The sequence below is a fragment of the Grammomys surdaster genome, unplaced genomic scaffold, assembly GCF_004785775.1.
Source record: "Grammomys surdaster isolate TR1022 unplaced genomic scaffold, NIH_TR_1.0 191, whole genome shotgun sequence".
Taxonomy (NCBI): Eukaryota; Metazoa; Chordata; class Mammalia; order Rodentia; family Muridae; genus Grammomys; species Grammomys surdaster.
In genome coordinates this window covers 7,168,893-7,184,410 of record NW_021604636.1, presented here as the reverse complement: position 1 = coordinate 7,184,410, position 15,518 = coordinate 7,168,893, and the positions used below count along the sequence as shown (strand labels likewise).

Sequence of the window (15,518 nt, the reverse complement as noted above, 5' to 3'; positions counted from 1 at the left end):
AATAGTATCTATTTACTTTATTCACCAGCCAGTCAAACATAGAAACAAATATTGATGGTACCTATAATCATTAAAAGCAATAGAGACTATTAAATAGTAAAAAAAAAAAATAGTTTTTTTAATCTTGTGCTGTACACTTTTTAAAAGAGGTAGCTACATAATAAGAAAACCATGTCTGGCCTTTTGCGGCCATCGGTGGATCGCAGCCGCCAAAATGAAATTCAATCCTTTCGTGATTTCTGACCGAAGCAAGAACTGCAAACGGCATTTCAATGCACCTTCTCACATTCGGAGGAAGATCATGTCTTCCCCTCTTTCCAAAGAACTGAGACAGAAGTATAATGTTCGGTCTATGCCCATTCGAAAGGATGATGAAGTTCAGGTTGTTCGAGGACACTACAAAGGCCAGCAGATTGGCAAAGTGGTCCAAGTATACAGGAAGAAATACGTCATTTACATTGAGCGAGTCCAGCGAGAGAAGGCTAACGGCACCACTGTGCATGTGGGCATCCACCCCAGCAAGGTAGTTATCACCAGGCTAAAGCTGGACAAGGACCGCAAGAAGATCCTGGAGAGGAAAGCCAAGTCCCGGCAAGTAGGAAAGGAGAAGGGCAAATACAAAGAAGAAACGATTGAGAAGATGCAGGAGTAGAGACATCTCATGCACGGCTTTCATTAAAGACTGCTTAAGTAGAAAAAAAAAAAAGAAAACCATGTCTGAAGATATACCTCTGTGGTAGCACGTTTGTCTGGCATGTATAAGGTTTGGGTTTGAATCCCTGAAGTGACATAAATAAATAATTATTTCCAAGATGTACATAAGAAAAATAATTTCAAAAATCATGTGTTTAATGTATTTCAAGCATTGCAAACTTGGATTATGGACATGAGCCAACTTTTTTTTTTTTTAAAAATCATAAGCTTCTTTTTATCCTTTTATTTTCTGGTAAGACTAGATCCCAGGGCTTCACACCTAAGCTCTGAACTAGCTCCCCGCAGGGTCACAGGCATTTATTAGAGACATATATTATAGATATCGTAGGCAATTATTGTAGATAAAAAGGAGAGCATAGCCAAAGGCAGGGACATCCAGGAGAGCCCAGTCTGGACATGAACCTGAACCAAGTGAGAAGCAGGTAGGAGGAGAGAAAGAAGAGAGAGGGGAACCAGGTGCAGCAGCCAAGAAAGCAAAAGGTCAGAATGGCTGGATTGTACAGTTAAGAGCTTCTAGGGGAAGGGAGTGGGGTGTATGCTCTGTAACAGGTAGGGATGTTGGGAGAACCTGGAGGCAAGGACTAATTTCATATGTTAATAGACCCCTTAGCTATTTGTGCAAGGATTTGAGACTGACTTAACACAGACCTCTTAGGGTACCACAGGAACATGGTACACAGACAGATAAGGAGGAACATACATACACACATGAAAATAAATAAACACTTTTTAAAAGTAGAAACCCAATGCTGGAGAAATTATTGGTAATGTGATTTGTGCAGTTATATGCAAGGAAGTTTTATGCAAACTTTAAATATTTAACTATTTGTTACTCTTTCGAATGGTACAACTGTGCACTTTTTTTTCTTTATGGTATTCAAGATAGAACACAGGGTCTTGTGTACTCAAGGTGAGAGCTTTATTGACTGAGCTTTGACCATAGCTCCACAATTATACATTTCTGCATATGAATACCATACCAGTACCGAGTTAAAATAATACTCTTCAGTGCATCAAGTTTTATTTCACCTAGGGAATGTGGGCAGGTCTCAATATACGCTTAATAAAGACAAGGCACTGAGTTCAACCCCCAGAACTAATAAACTAATAAATACTAATAAATATATATCCTCTACCCTTCCCTTCCTTCTTTCTTCCTTCCTTCCCTCCCTCCCTCTCTCTCTTGGTTTTTTGAGACAGAATTTCTCTGGTTTAGGCCTGGCTGTCCTGGAACTTGCTCTGCAGAACAGGCTGGCCTCAAACTCACAGAGATGCCCCTTCCTCTGCTTCCTGAGTGCTAGGATCAAAGCCACCACCACCCAACAAATTTCTCTATTGTTAACAAAGCAGAGAAAAAGCACTCTCCATTCTGTAGGGTATGATATATTCATTTCAGTAAAATAATCCCAAATTTGGAGAAAAGGAATTATCTGTTTTTAAGTTTTATTTTATATGTACATGTAAGTGCCTACATGTATGTATGCATGTGTACCATGAGCATGCCTGTTGCCCACTGAGGTAAGAACTGTCCTCTGGGGTAGTTATGAATTACATGTTGAATACTGGGAACTGAATCCAGATCCTCTGCAAGAACAAGTACTCATCTTTTAGCCATCTCTCCAGTCCCTCAAAAGATTCCTCTTATCTTCAAATAATAATCAAGTTTACCTCTGGGGGAAAATGTTTATTTAACAAAGGAACCCGTAATGTAAAATAGTGTTTATAAAGGGAAATAGACTTTATTCTTCAGTTTTGGAGAAAGGAGGCTCTTTGTGGTTGGCTGGCTGGCTGGTTGGTTGGTTGGTTGGTTGGTTGAATTCTGAGGATGATATCACACTATGCTGCTAAACTGTAAAGGCTTGGGCTGAAGTGATTTTCCCAAGTAGCTGGGACTACCTCAGTTTAAAACAGGCATAAAATAGAAAATATTGGGGTAGAGTGTCGATGGAAGTCAGTCCTCGGATTACTCATGAGGTGGGGCAAAGACTCCACATTTCATTCCAATACCAAACATAAATATAATATAGAGAGTATCAATAGAAGCCATGAGAGCAGTGCAGCACTAAGTTCCGTTGTGTTAAAATAGCACCAATTAAAAGAACATAACACAGCAAAAAATGGCAGGCCATTTCCTGAGCTGTGCAGACACTATGGTGGAACCCAGGCCAACCTTATTTGCTAATCTCTGCAGAAGACATCTGTTTAAAATAAGGAGGAAGACTTAGCTTCAGCCACAATAAATGTCTTTACTTGAACAAAGAGTAATTCATGAAGCAAGCTGCATTCAGAACCATAGGTTCTGATGGCTCCCTGGCAGTGACAGGAGTCAACCGTGACAAGTCAACAGTGAATCTGATTGGCTGAACAGGTCCAGAGTCGATGGTGCTTGGCAGTCTGACTGGAAAGCCTCTAGTTCCTGGTGTCTACTTTTTAATACTGAGCATCTGCTGGGTGGGGGTTGGGCCTTATTTAAAGTGTTGGAGCTGCCTTCCTAATTTACAAAACAAACAAACAGAACCATTAACACATCCAAAATAGAAAAAGAAGGGAAATGGCCAGATTGCATGAGTATGGCTCCAATTCCAAGTCTGCACAAAGTACAAGAACGAACTGGGTGCTTCTTGACTTCACAGTTTGAATGGCAGGTCAAGGAAGCACAAAAGTAAAATGTGCTTGCTTTTTAAGGTTCAGAGGGGCTACGAAGGCAACAGTTCCAATGATTCCTGCTGCTGCAAACAAATCCCTGCTAGGCTAAAAGGAAACTGAAAAAGGAAGAGTCTTAAAACGTAATAACTGACTCCCTGAATCAAAGCATCTATTTACTGTAGTGATGAAAAACACTGAGTCTTCCAGGCTTCCCAATACAAAGCTATCGATTTATTTTTAATTATATGAGTATTTTCTCTGCCCATGCCTGTGTGCCACGTGTATGCCTGGTGCCCATAGAGTCCAGAAGAGCGTGCCAGATGCCCTAGAAATGGAGTTACAGAGGGTTGTTAGGCACTGTGTGTGCTAGGAACTGCTAGTTAGCAATTCCTTATCAACAAAAGTAACATCAACATCGTAGTTCTATTTGTGGGGTACTCTATAGCTCTGGTGACCTCAGTAGGCTTTTCTAACAGGATAAGTAGACCTCTAATTCAATATTGGTCCCTAGGAAATCATTAGAAGTTCACTGATTGGAACAGCTCGTAAAGCTAGAAGGTGATTCTATCTATCCCCTCCCACGAAAAGTATAAAAATAAATCAAGCCAGGCGGTGGTGGTGCACGCCTTTAATCCCAGCACTTGGGAGGCAGAGGCAGACGGATTTCTGAGTTCGAGGCCAGCCTGGTCTACAGCGTGAGTTCCAGGACAGCCAGGGCTATACAGAGAAACCCTGTCTGGAGAAAAAAAAAAAAGATTCCAACTCTCACTGATAAAATAAAAAATACACTTGCTACTGATCACCATGCTTAGCACAGGAAACTCAAAATTCTTCACATTTCCATCTTGGCTTGCTCATTACAAGTCTCTGTTAATAAGTGCTTGGGATTATGCTAACTGAGGGATGGGGCAGAGCACTCTACATAGCCTCAGAATGGGGCCGGCACCAAAAAAAAAAAAAAAAAGGGGGGGTCAGAACCTTTAGCTCCCCCAAAATCTCAGGGAACGGGATGTGGGTACTAGAGATTAAATGCTACAAGGATTACTAACCATGATGTCATGATTTGTTATACTTCTAAGTAAGTTCTCCGCAGGGTAGCTCACTCCTGCTCCACGGAGACTGAAGCTCAGACTCTTTTAGACATGCACCAGACACTGTGCTATGCTCCTCCTCATGTGGCTTTCTGTACCGTTAAAATGATCTTTATAAAGACCGGCAAACAGACCAGGGAGGTGGCTCAGTGGTTGGGAGTGCCTCTGGTCTTCAGAGTTCCAGCACCCACATGGGGTCGCTCACAACCACCTGTAACTCCAGCTCCAGGGGATCCAGTGCTCTCTTCTGGCCTCTTCAGGTATCCACCCTACCCAGACATAAACATCCACACATCCACACACAGACACATGTGAACATATATGAATGTTATTCTAAAAAGCTGGTACATGTAAGGAAAACATTTTTTGAGTTCTATGAACACTTCTAACAAATGGCTGAGCCACAGGAAAACTCCTAATTTACAGGTTATTGATCAGAATTTGCCATCTCAAGAGGAGCCACTGTTGTTAAGATTTGGTCTTTTGCTTGTATTGTAAGGCTAAATACTGGTTTCCAAGGCCTGGATGCCCCAGGGGTGAGAGAATCTGCAATAACCCAAATGGCACACCCAAGTCACTGCAAGGTAACCTTGTTCCCCAAGTTAACCCTGACTGGTGAATACTGATGCCTTCAGCCAATAGCTGAAGAAGATAGGTGGGGTTCTCCAGTTCCCTGGCTTGGGGCCTGGGGAGACCATGGGCCATGAGGGCTGGCCAACTGGAGTTTAGGGATGCCCAGATGCAAGTTATTAAATGGGATTGTTGATGGGGAAATAGATTCTAATAGCATAGAAAGTAGGTATCTGCCCAGCTCTGGTGCTGGGTAAGGCTAATCATAAAAAAATCAAAGTTGTGTGTCTTTTTTGTCTGGGAACCGAATGGTCAAAGGCAGAGTAGGAAACCTGATTTGAATTAAATAATGTCAGCAACACTGAGTCCTTAACCTGTATGACCTGAAGCATGTGCCCAAACTGAACTAAACTGCCATCATTTAGCTGATGTCCAGAGTTAGAGGATGGCTTCGTGTGGGAAACACATCTGGTTCTACAAGTGAAGTGTAGAGCAACACAGGTGGGTTTTCTTGGCCAGCACCTCACACTAAGGAACTTTTAAGTAGAACTACAGGTCTTTACATGGTTCGTTCCTCAAATTGTAAACTGTATCAAATAATTATCTCACTGTCCTTTCTGGAAAGACACACACACACACACACACACACACACACACACACACACACTGCAGTCTCTTGAAATGTACCCACAAGCTGTATGTGATCAAGACCTCACTACAATACAGTTCTCCTAGGTTGACAGATAATACTTTTGCCTAGAACCCACGTGACAGCTTCTTTCTGTTGTTCGTGAAACCAGACAAAGCAAAAGTGTCTACTGAACTTGGTAAACTGCTTGTTAAAAGTCAAACACACACTGCCTGTCTTCTTCCCAGACTTTACCACTTATTCTTTCAACACAAACTAGTACTTCTCAAACGCTCAGCTCACTTGTTCACAGTTCCACTTTGGAGGCAAATGGACACAGGAGAGGAAGGAGGTGGTAGCACTGCCAACTGCTGCCGAAACATTCCAGAGGTTACATCCAAATGTGAGCCAATCTCTTGGGTAAAGTAACAGACGGCTCACTTGAGAATAAGCTAATGTTGTTTCAGCTATACCTTCTTCTCTATAACAATGGCTGGTTCTTCAGGAATTCAATTTTTAGCAGTACAGCCAGGAACTACTTTAAATGAAATCACATTATCTGAATATGGAAAACCAGTTCATTCCTATCAAATCAAGCCTGTTGCAATCCCATCAACAAATGCAGGGTCAAAATGACATTTTCTCCTCATAAGACCCCCCCACCTGGAAGGTGGGCTCAGGAGCAGTGTACTGTTTCCTAGGCACAAGGCCCTCAGAAAGCCTTAGCAGTAACAGTAAAAACAGATCCTAATCTGAAGCAAGCCAGCAACAAGTCCAACATATGCTCTCAGTTCTTACAAAGTTTTATGTACCATAGCAAAGAAAATAATACAATACTATTCTAACCTAAACGAAAAATCCATTTCAGAGGCTGGCTAGGAAGACTATCAGGGCAATTATCCAACCTCATGTTACACAGGCCAAAGAAATATACACTTAGAACTAAGGTGAACTAGACTGCAGGTACTTTAGACACTTTTTCTATTAAAATAATTTTGTTATGACTAATTAGGAATATTAAATGAATTACTTCTATAGGCTTGGGTCTTTTTCTTCCCCACTTAGGACTGTAGGATGATGTCATGCTATTTAAGAGATCTGGCTTCATGGTTATGGTTAACAAGGAATATGTAACTCTGGTCCTTACATGTGACATGTCATGATGTACTCAGGTGATCTTTCAGGACTTCGGTTTACTATGCTATAATTACTAGATTCACAGGGAAATGGTGACATTTAGTTTTTTGAAATTATAAAATATTTTGAGGTACACAGATAAGAGAAGGGTGTAGGACATAAATAAAATTAATTGCTATGTACTTGATGAAGCATGCTACCTAAACACAACCTCCAAAAAATATCTGTGAGCCTTAATGACATTATGATCAGTGGAACAAGCTGGTCACAAAAGGCAAACCTACTGTGACAGTCAAATTCATAGACATGGAAATGAAACAGCTGGGGATGTGTAATGGGGACAGTTTCAGCTGTGAATACGACAAATGTCTGGTGAGGAACAGGACTATGCTCAAAGCTACTTAATCCACATTTAAATGGCTACAATAATAAATTTAATGTTTATGTTGGAACAAGGATTTTAATAAGTGTGAAAAATCAGGATATAAATCACAAACCAACCTTAAAACCATTATGCTGGTTAGTTTTTTTGCTTTTTTTTTTTTTGTCAACTTTACACAGACTAAGAATAAAAAACCAGAACGTCGGCTGAGGAGTTGTTTCATAGACAAGCCTGTGGGGGCATTTTCATGATTAATGTCGATAGACTGAGTCCATGGTGGGCAGGGGCACTGTGTGGTCTTTGTGTAAGAAAGCAAAGTGTGTAAGCCATGGGAAGCAAGCCAGTAAGCCACCTTCCTTGATGGTCCTGCCTCCAGTTCCTGCCTTCAGGTCCTGCCCTATTCCCTGGAACTGTAACATAAAGTATTTCCTCAACTTGCTTTTGGTCCTAGTGTTTGTCACAGAAACTGAAAACACACTACAAACAACCTTCTAATTTATTCATTTCCTCCTTGAATCATTAATTCAATAACTCTTTTTCTTGGATGTAATAAATATTTGAGATAAAGGCCGAAGTATAACCTTAATTTTTTTTAAAACCTTATTCTTAATGATGGTTCTTAAATGCTTTAACACCCTTGTAGCCTACCACCCACCAGAGGTGGGGAAAAAGAAAGGATACGGAGGAAGTGGACCTGTTTAGAAAGGTTCTTTGGAGCAACTACTTTCTGTGTCGTCTGAGAATCAGCAATTCAGTTCACAGGTTAGAAGGCAGCAGCAGCTCGATCCAGTCACAAATACTTCACAGATACACCAACAGTCCAGTTACCAGAGTTGGGTTAGCAACAGCAGTGACATGACTAGCAGAGACAGCCAGGCCTCAGCCTCGGCTGGAGTCAGCAGGAGGGACCAACAGGAACACCACGAGAAGTTCTCGGCTGTGCCCCTCTCAGGAAAGCAAAGATCAGCAAAGAATGAGAGACCCATAAGTGTTGCACAGCTAGCTGTACCAGCAAGCCAAGCTTTGCCTACATCCCTCTGTGGAGCCCTATTTATGCCCTGCAAACATCATGTGTCCTCCACACGTCTTGCCTCAGAGTGTGCATCCAATCAGCCCAAGACTACAGTCACGACAACTGCAACTCAACTACACAGTGTAAGGCAGACCCATACATGTGTGTCCTTAGCAAAGAATCTTTCATCACATGCTTGCTTTCGCAGAACATCCTCTCTTCTGTGTCTGCTTCAGCGAAATATTTCTTCACGAGTCTGCCTTAGCCTTTCACACCTGTGTCCACTTTAACAAAATGTTCCTTCACGTGTTTGCCCCAGCAAAACACTATCCAACTGACTTTCCAAAGAACCCTTAGGTTTCCACTTCACCGAAGCTCACAGCCCTTCAGAGTGCTGGGACTACAGGCATGTACCATCATGTCTGGCTAGTACTGTCTATGTGACACTGCAGAGTAGTAAGCAGGGACAAGACAAGTCTCTGTCTTTATAGAGTTCACATTATAAGTATGATGTTGAATAAATAGCAAGGACAGGGAGTAATGACAAGGAAGGCATCCCTTGTGGCCAGAATAAAGCCAGGAGTACTCCAGATAAGGAGATGGACACATGCCAAGGCTTCAACGTGGGAAGTCCTGGTGTTTTAAAAACATAAATAAATAAATTAAATACCAGAATGCCCGGAGTAAGTGGAAACCATGTAGGAAAAGGAAGCAGAGATCAAAGAAGGCCTGGAAAGCACCAATAAATAGATTGGATAGACTCCCACATGTATGTTTGACTAAGAGTGGTGAGCCTGGCTTTACTTCCCTTCCAGAACCACTCTAACCACCGTAAAGAATAACCTGGAAGTCAGGGATGGGACAGGAAGATCAAAACACAGACTAAGTTAGGGGCTCAAGAAAATGTCTCTCACAGAACTATCATCGGTGTTGGCCAATTGATGGGATCTGGTCTCTGAACAAGATGTAAGGTTCATAATGCAGAATAAGTTTAGCAGCTGTGAGGCTCAGGGCTCAGTGGACAGTTGGGAGAAAAGGGGCAGAGTAGATTACAGTACCCAGCACGGAGCTGCAGAGTGCTGGAGAAGTATCACAGCACCCAAAGAGACGCTGGGGGAAGTAGTGAGAAATCAAGGGCTTGGTTTTCACGAAGCTAAATAATAAAGTGAAGGGTTGCAGGAAAGGCAGCAGGATAAACAAGTTTTAAAACAACTCTGCTGGGAAAGCGCTGGAGAGCCGAATTCAGAAAGGCAGATTTTAATGGTACCCGTGACCGCAATGTTTTTTCCTGGAATCATGAGGACAAACGCATGTGCAAGGTAACAAAACAGAAAAGGTCCAAGATGCAGCAGCATACACGGACCTCAGTAAGAGAGTCCCCCATGAAGGGGCACACAGGGGGACTATAACCTGCAAGAGGAGATGATATCAAACGCATGCATTTACCAAACCAGGATAGCACATCTGTCTGCTGAGGGAAATGATGATGCAAAGCTATAGAAGCATGGTTAATTATTAATAAGCACCTAATAAATACACGAAACTGTCCTGGCTGCTGGAAAAGAAATGAATATAAGATGTGGCTAGTTACAGGGTTATTTGAGAACTACTGAGAATCTGGGGAGCATATACCACATATAGATAACTAAATTAAAATTTCTTTAGAGACATTATTTCATAATAGAGGCTGTCATGTTGAAAATATTATGAAATGATGTATCTCATGATATGACAACAGTGTCCTTCTAAGTGATCCGCATGCAGCTGTGGGGAATAAAAATAATGCCACGCACAGCTTTTGCTTGGTTCCATACAGGGGGAATTAGATAGGATGCACACCAGACAAGGAGTGATGCCAGCAGGAATGACAAGCAGCTCCTTGCCTTTCCCTTGGCCCTCCTCTTATTGACCCATTGCTACATTTCGATTTTCCTCCTCCCCTAATTCTGTAATTCAGCAAACAGTCAAAGAACAAGTCATTCACCTATCAATCATCCACACCAGTGTTCATCGGCTTCTAAGCTCCCTTACTCTACATACGATTTCCACCATGTTCTCTTGACTCTAAAAAATGTTAAGAATTTGGAAATTATAAAAAACCATCAACTAATTACATATTAGTATAAAGTTAGTTTAGGCACATTACTCAAATTAACATTTACAATTGTTCCTTGTAATTGTAAGGTCCTTTTGCACTCACTGGATCTTTTTACTTTCTTTGCCTTGGGCTATCAGTTAGGAGGCAATTTACAAAGATACATAATATAGAAAATAAAAAGAGAACTGAAGAAGTTGACAGAAAATAAGATGACGACCAAATAATTTTGTTATCAAAGACAATGTTGCGATTACCTACATCCTGGCGACTAGCATATGCTTTTACACGTACCATCATCAGTGCCACTTCCATTTTAATGTTATTTGTCATGCAGGGACAAGACAAACATCTTAAAAGCACAATATACAACCATGCCTTTTGGTATCAGATGATTTAACTTCTGTCAGGAAATCAATGGTCCAATGCCTGAGCACGTTAGCAGCCAGAATGACATGCTTCAGCTATGATGCCCATCACTATAAATCAAGGATAAGATCTGAAATATCTGGGATGCTACGTGCTTCGATTTTTAAAGTCACAATGCCTTTTACTGAAATAAATATTCACCTTTTTTCAGGCACGGTGGTGCACACCTTTAATCCTAGCACTCAGGAGGCAGAGGCAGGTGGATCTCTGAGAGTTAGAGGCCAGCCTGGCCTACAAAAGGAGTTCCAGGACAGCCAAGCTGTCGCTGTTGTTCTACAGTGCAACCAAATCTACCTTCTAATCAGTTCAACGTGTGATTCAGTAGTGATGTCATTCACACTGCTGTATGATGATCACGGTTAATTCCGTACTGTATCTACTCCCCACTGAAAGAAACAGCACAGTTTTAAAGCTGTGCTGGCGGCCCCAGTGCTTGTGTTACTCCTGGTAAATCCTCTTGCCCTTGCATGTTGATATATTGTCCTGTTAATAATCAAATAATATTTATAGAAAGGTAGCAAAAACTTCAAACTGTCAGAAAAAAATAGTTAGATATTAAAAGTCTGTATCACATAAAAAGCTATCAAAATCAATAGAGATTGAGACCCAATAGCATATTACTTATTTATCGTCACTTCACAAAGGTAGACAACAAAACTGCCCCCCAGGTAAACTAATACCGGACATCATATTATTTATATAAAGCTAACTGTAAGCTACACAAATGAAGCTTCTTCAGTTCTTCACTCGGACTGGCGAGTTTATAGTTCTGATTTCTGAGGAGGAGTTCTGAGTTTCCTAACTGATTGGAAGATGTGAATTGAAAATGATTTGATTGGATTTGGTGACAGAAGGGGACAGGTAGTGACGGGCTGACACCTTTAGTCAGATGAGTATCTGAACTTTAGTGGCTCTCATTTCAGATTCCTGATCTCACAGGAAATAAGCAAGTGGCTTTCCTCACGCATGTGCTTCCACAATGTCCCCTATTACTGTGTCTAGTCTACCAAGAGATTTACTCAGTAAACTAATGTTATCTTCCCCAAAATAAACTCATCTATGCTAGACTGGGTCTTGCTATGTAGCCCAGGCTGGCCTCACTTTGCATCAGTCCCCTGCCTCCACCTCCCAACTGCTTTTATTACAGACAAGCAGCATCACACCTGGCTAAACATCATGTCTTTTTCTTAGAAATTTACTTTTATTTTATTCATGGATATGTGTTTATATGACTGATGCCCCATGTGTAGGCACCCAAGGAGATCAGAAGAGAATCAGATCCCTGGAAGCTGGAATTATAGGCAGCTGCGAGCACCTGGTGTGAGAGCTGGGAGCAAACACTGGTTCTCTCGATTGAACAGGAGGGCTTCTCAGTGCCCTCACCCGCTGAGAGCCATTTCTATACACACACACACACACACACACACACACACAGAGAGAGAGAGAGAGAGAGAGAGAGAGAGAGAGAGAGAGAGAGAGAGGGGAGAGACACGTGTGTGCATGCACACAAATGCACACACACGCAATACATACACACGTGCACACACATACCCATTCTACAATGTCTTGACCTCTAATTCCAGCATGTATCTGTTTGTTATACCATCTGTGATACAGAAACATTACATATTAAATCATATGACTTCATTCCCCATCTAACCATAAGGAGATGAAATAAATGAAAAGAAGTCTATGACTTCTTGTCTTCAAACTGCTCATAAATTAAATGAACAGGAAAGCTGGGATGCTTCAGCTTCTGAAATAAGTGAGAGGGGACTTGTAAAAATGAACCTGGTTGTTTCTGAAAGTTGAGGGAATCACCCGCCACACACTGCCATATGTACAGACTGTTCTAGATTCCTGTTGTACACTACTAAGTCACTACAAAGAGTCTACAAAAGTACGAGAAGGCTGATTTTCTTATCCTGCTCACCAACCAGCAAATAGCACAGAGATGTAAATGTAGTAATTGTTATTTTACTTTGTTTTCCCTTCTAAAGACAATGCCCCCACTAAGTAGTCCAGGCTAGTCTTTAATCACTATATAGCCATGCTTGATCTCAAAACTCATGATGATCCTCCTGCCTCAGCACCCCAACTGCTCTGATTATCAATCAGCTCATGTCACCATACCAAATGATTCTCCTGCCTCAGCACCCTAAGCACTATGATTATTGCCTCACTGAACCACAAACATGTTTACTAATTTAAGAAACTGAAAGAGTTAGAATTTAAAAAAATAAAAAATACAATCATAAAAATGCATTTTAAAAAATGATTTAACTTTTCCAACTGCTTTATCATCATACCTTTTTTCTTTTTCTTTTTTTTCTTCTTCTTTTTTTTTTTTGAGACACCATTTCCCTGGCTATCCTGGTAGACCAGGCTGCCCTCAAGTTCACAGATATCCACCTGCCAAAGGCATGTGGCACCATGCTCGGCCTGTCATGCGATATCATTTTTCAATATGTATTTAAAAGTGACCATTATTAGCCGTCTATCCTCCTGCGAGATGTTTCTATTTATCTACCTTAATTGAAGTGTTAGCTCAATACAATGTAACACAACAGAAGTTCTATGATTATATGAACCTGTGTATGACATCTAGCATACAGGATATTGTCAATACCTCCCTCTGTGCTATAACAAAAAGGTGTGAGAAATGGACTCATCCTTGGTTTAAAACTTAGAATCCTCTTCCTTAAAAATCAATTTTACTCTTCAAAACGGACAGTTTCATTCTAATATTTTTAATGAGATTCCACTACATAGAAAATGATAAGAAATAAAAAGTACAGTGTATTCAATTTGAAATTCTACTATATACATCCCTGAGGAGAGAGTGACTCCTTGTCTTTACTGACCTTTTCCTTCCATCTATAGCCCAGAACATTCTATCTTCATACCTCTGTTCCCTCTGTGAAAAGCAACATCTTCCAGAAAACCTTAAATCTCTGCCTTGCACCCTCCAGCACTTGGCTGAATCTGCTATTCCCTGGCTGAACCAACACAACCTGAATGAATACCCGGTAAGATGCTGTACGTACTTCAGACACTGAGTCACTAGCTTATGTTGCCAGGGCTTTCTACTGGGGTCTTTTTCATTTTTGAGACAAGGTCTTATAATGTAAAACTGACTTGACTCAAACTCGTAATGATTTTCCTGCCTCCAACCACTAAATTACAAGGATTTATCACCAAGCCCAGCTAGAATATTCTTTTTATCAATTTGTTTTCTTTTTCTTTCAGCGGTGGGGTGCTTGTCTTCTACGCCCGGGGCTTGGATTCTATCCGCAGAATCAAAGCAAGCAAACAAAAACAAACCCACTAATGGGAAAGCCAGTTTGTTTGCTTTCCTCAGACTCCCTGGATAGTTAGTGGCAAGAACTGTGTTGATGTGGATGGAGTTCAGAGCCTGCAATAAAACAAGGGACCCTGGCAGACTGAGGTCTCTCAAGCTGAAGGAATCTGGAAGAGCAGGCTCCACAGCAAGTTTACCTTCAGAAGTCTTTGGCCTCTGTTCATAAGTCATAAGCCCTAAGACACCTAAAATCTATCTTCTTTTGTAATCCTGAAATGACTAGTCTTTTGGGTTTTCCAGACAGGGTTTCTGTATGTATCTCTGGCTGTCCTGGAAGTCTCTCTGTAGACCAGGCTAGCTTCCAACTCACAGAGACTGCCTCTACCTCCCCAGTGCTGGGATTGAAGGCATATGCCACCAGCTCATGCCTAGATGACTGGTCCTCCTGGTGAGATGACTAGTGGGCACACTAGGCAGCTTCATGATGTGGTTCGTCTCTAGAAAGACCAACAGCAGGAGATGGGAGTGGGCCTGGAACAGGAGTTCATAATTTAACCACGCGTTTATTTTTTATTTTTTATTTTATGGTTTTTCAAGACAGGGTTTCTCTTTATAGCCCTGGTTGTCCTGGAACTCACTCTGTAGACCAGGCTGGCCTCAAACTCAGAAATCCACCTGCCTCTGTCTCCCAAGTGCTGGGAGTAAAGGCGTGTGCCACCACCGCCCGGCTAACCACGCATTTAAAATCCAAAAGAAAGCAGTGCCACACCCTGACTCCATGGAGTCAGAGGCCCCTGTGCTCAGGACCCTTTTGGATCACACCCTATGTGTCTCTTCATCCAAGTGCTCATTTAGATCTATTAAAAGAACTGGCAATAACAACTGCAGCACTTGTATGAGTCTACCAGATCCAACATATCAGTCTACCCGATAACTGAGTATGAGGAGGTCTTACGACTCTGCAATGCTAGTCATCCAGGCTGAAATGCAAATGGCAAAGGAGGCTCACTGTGGCTGACATCAGGGACGGGAGCAGCCTGAGACCCAAACTTGGATACTGTTGGAAATGATTTACACTGCTAGACACCACATCGGTCTTAAAGAACTAGACAGTTTGTTTTGAGAGGAAAAGACTCAAGCCATACTCCCTATAATTGTTTTGTATAACTTACTAAATGAGAGAAGAGTGAACTGAGGTACAAATCAGCGGTGTTCACTTTATTTATCAACCTAAACAGCCTTGCCAGTGTCATCTTTCGTTCAGCGCTGGGAACTGATCCCAGACCCTTGTGCACACATGCACAGCTCTTGTAGACAAACCTCCTGCCCAGTTTACTTAGCGCTTAGTCATGCAGTGAGGTTTTTATATCCTGAAATAACTTTGCTTACTTATATTTTTCTTAGAAATTTTATATCAGATTTCGAATTTACTATGACAGTTGATCATTTCATATACTTTTTAAAGGTGCATGTGTTAGTTCTTAAATTTTTCTGATGGTATTTGTTTATCATT

General features: G+C 41.4%; 1 protein-coding gene and 1 pseudogene across 9 annotated transcripts in view; one reads left to right on the top strand and one right to left on the bottom strand.

Annotated features, from left to right (window-relative positions):
* Baz2b (bromodomain adjacent to zinc finger domain 2B) overlaps positions 1–15,518 on the bottom strand; it is a 304,725-nt gene that overhangs the window by 174,884 nt on the left and 114,323 nt on the right. The gene's annotated exons all lie outside the window — the stretch shown is intronic.
* Positions 215–695, top strand: LOC114622783 (annotated as a pseudogene).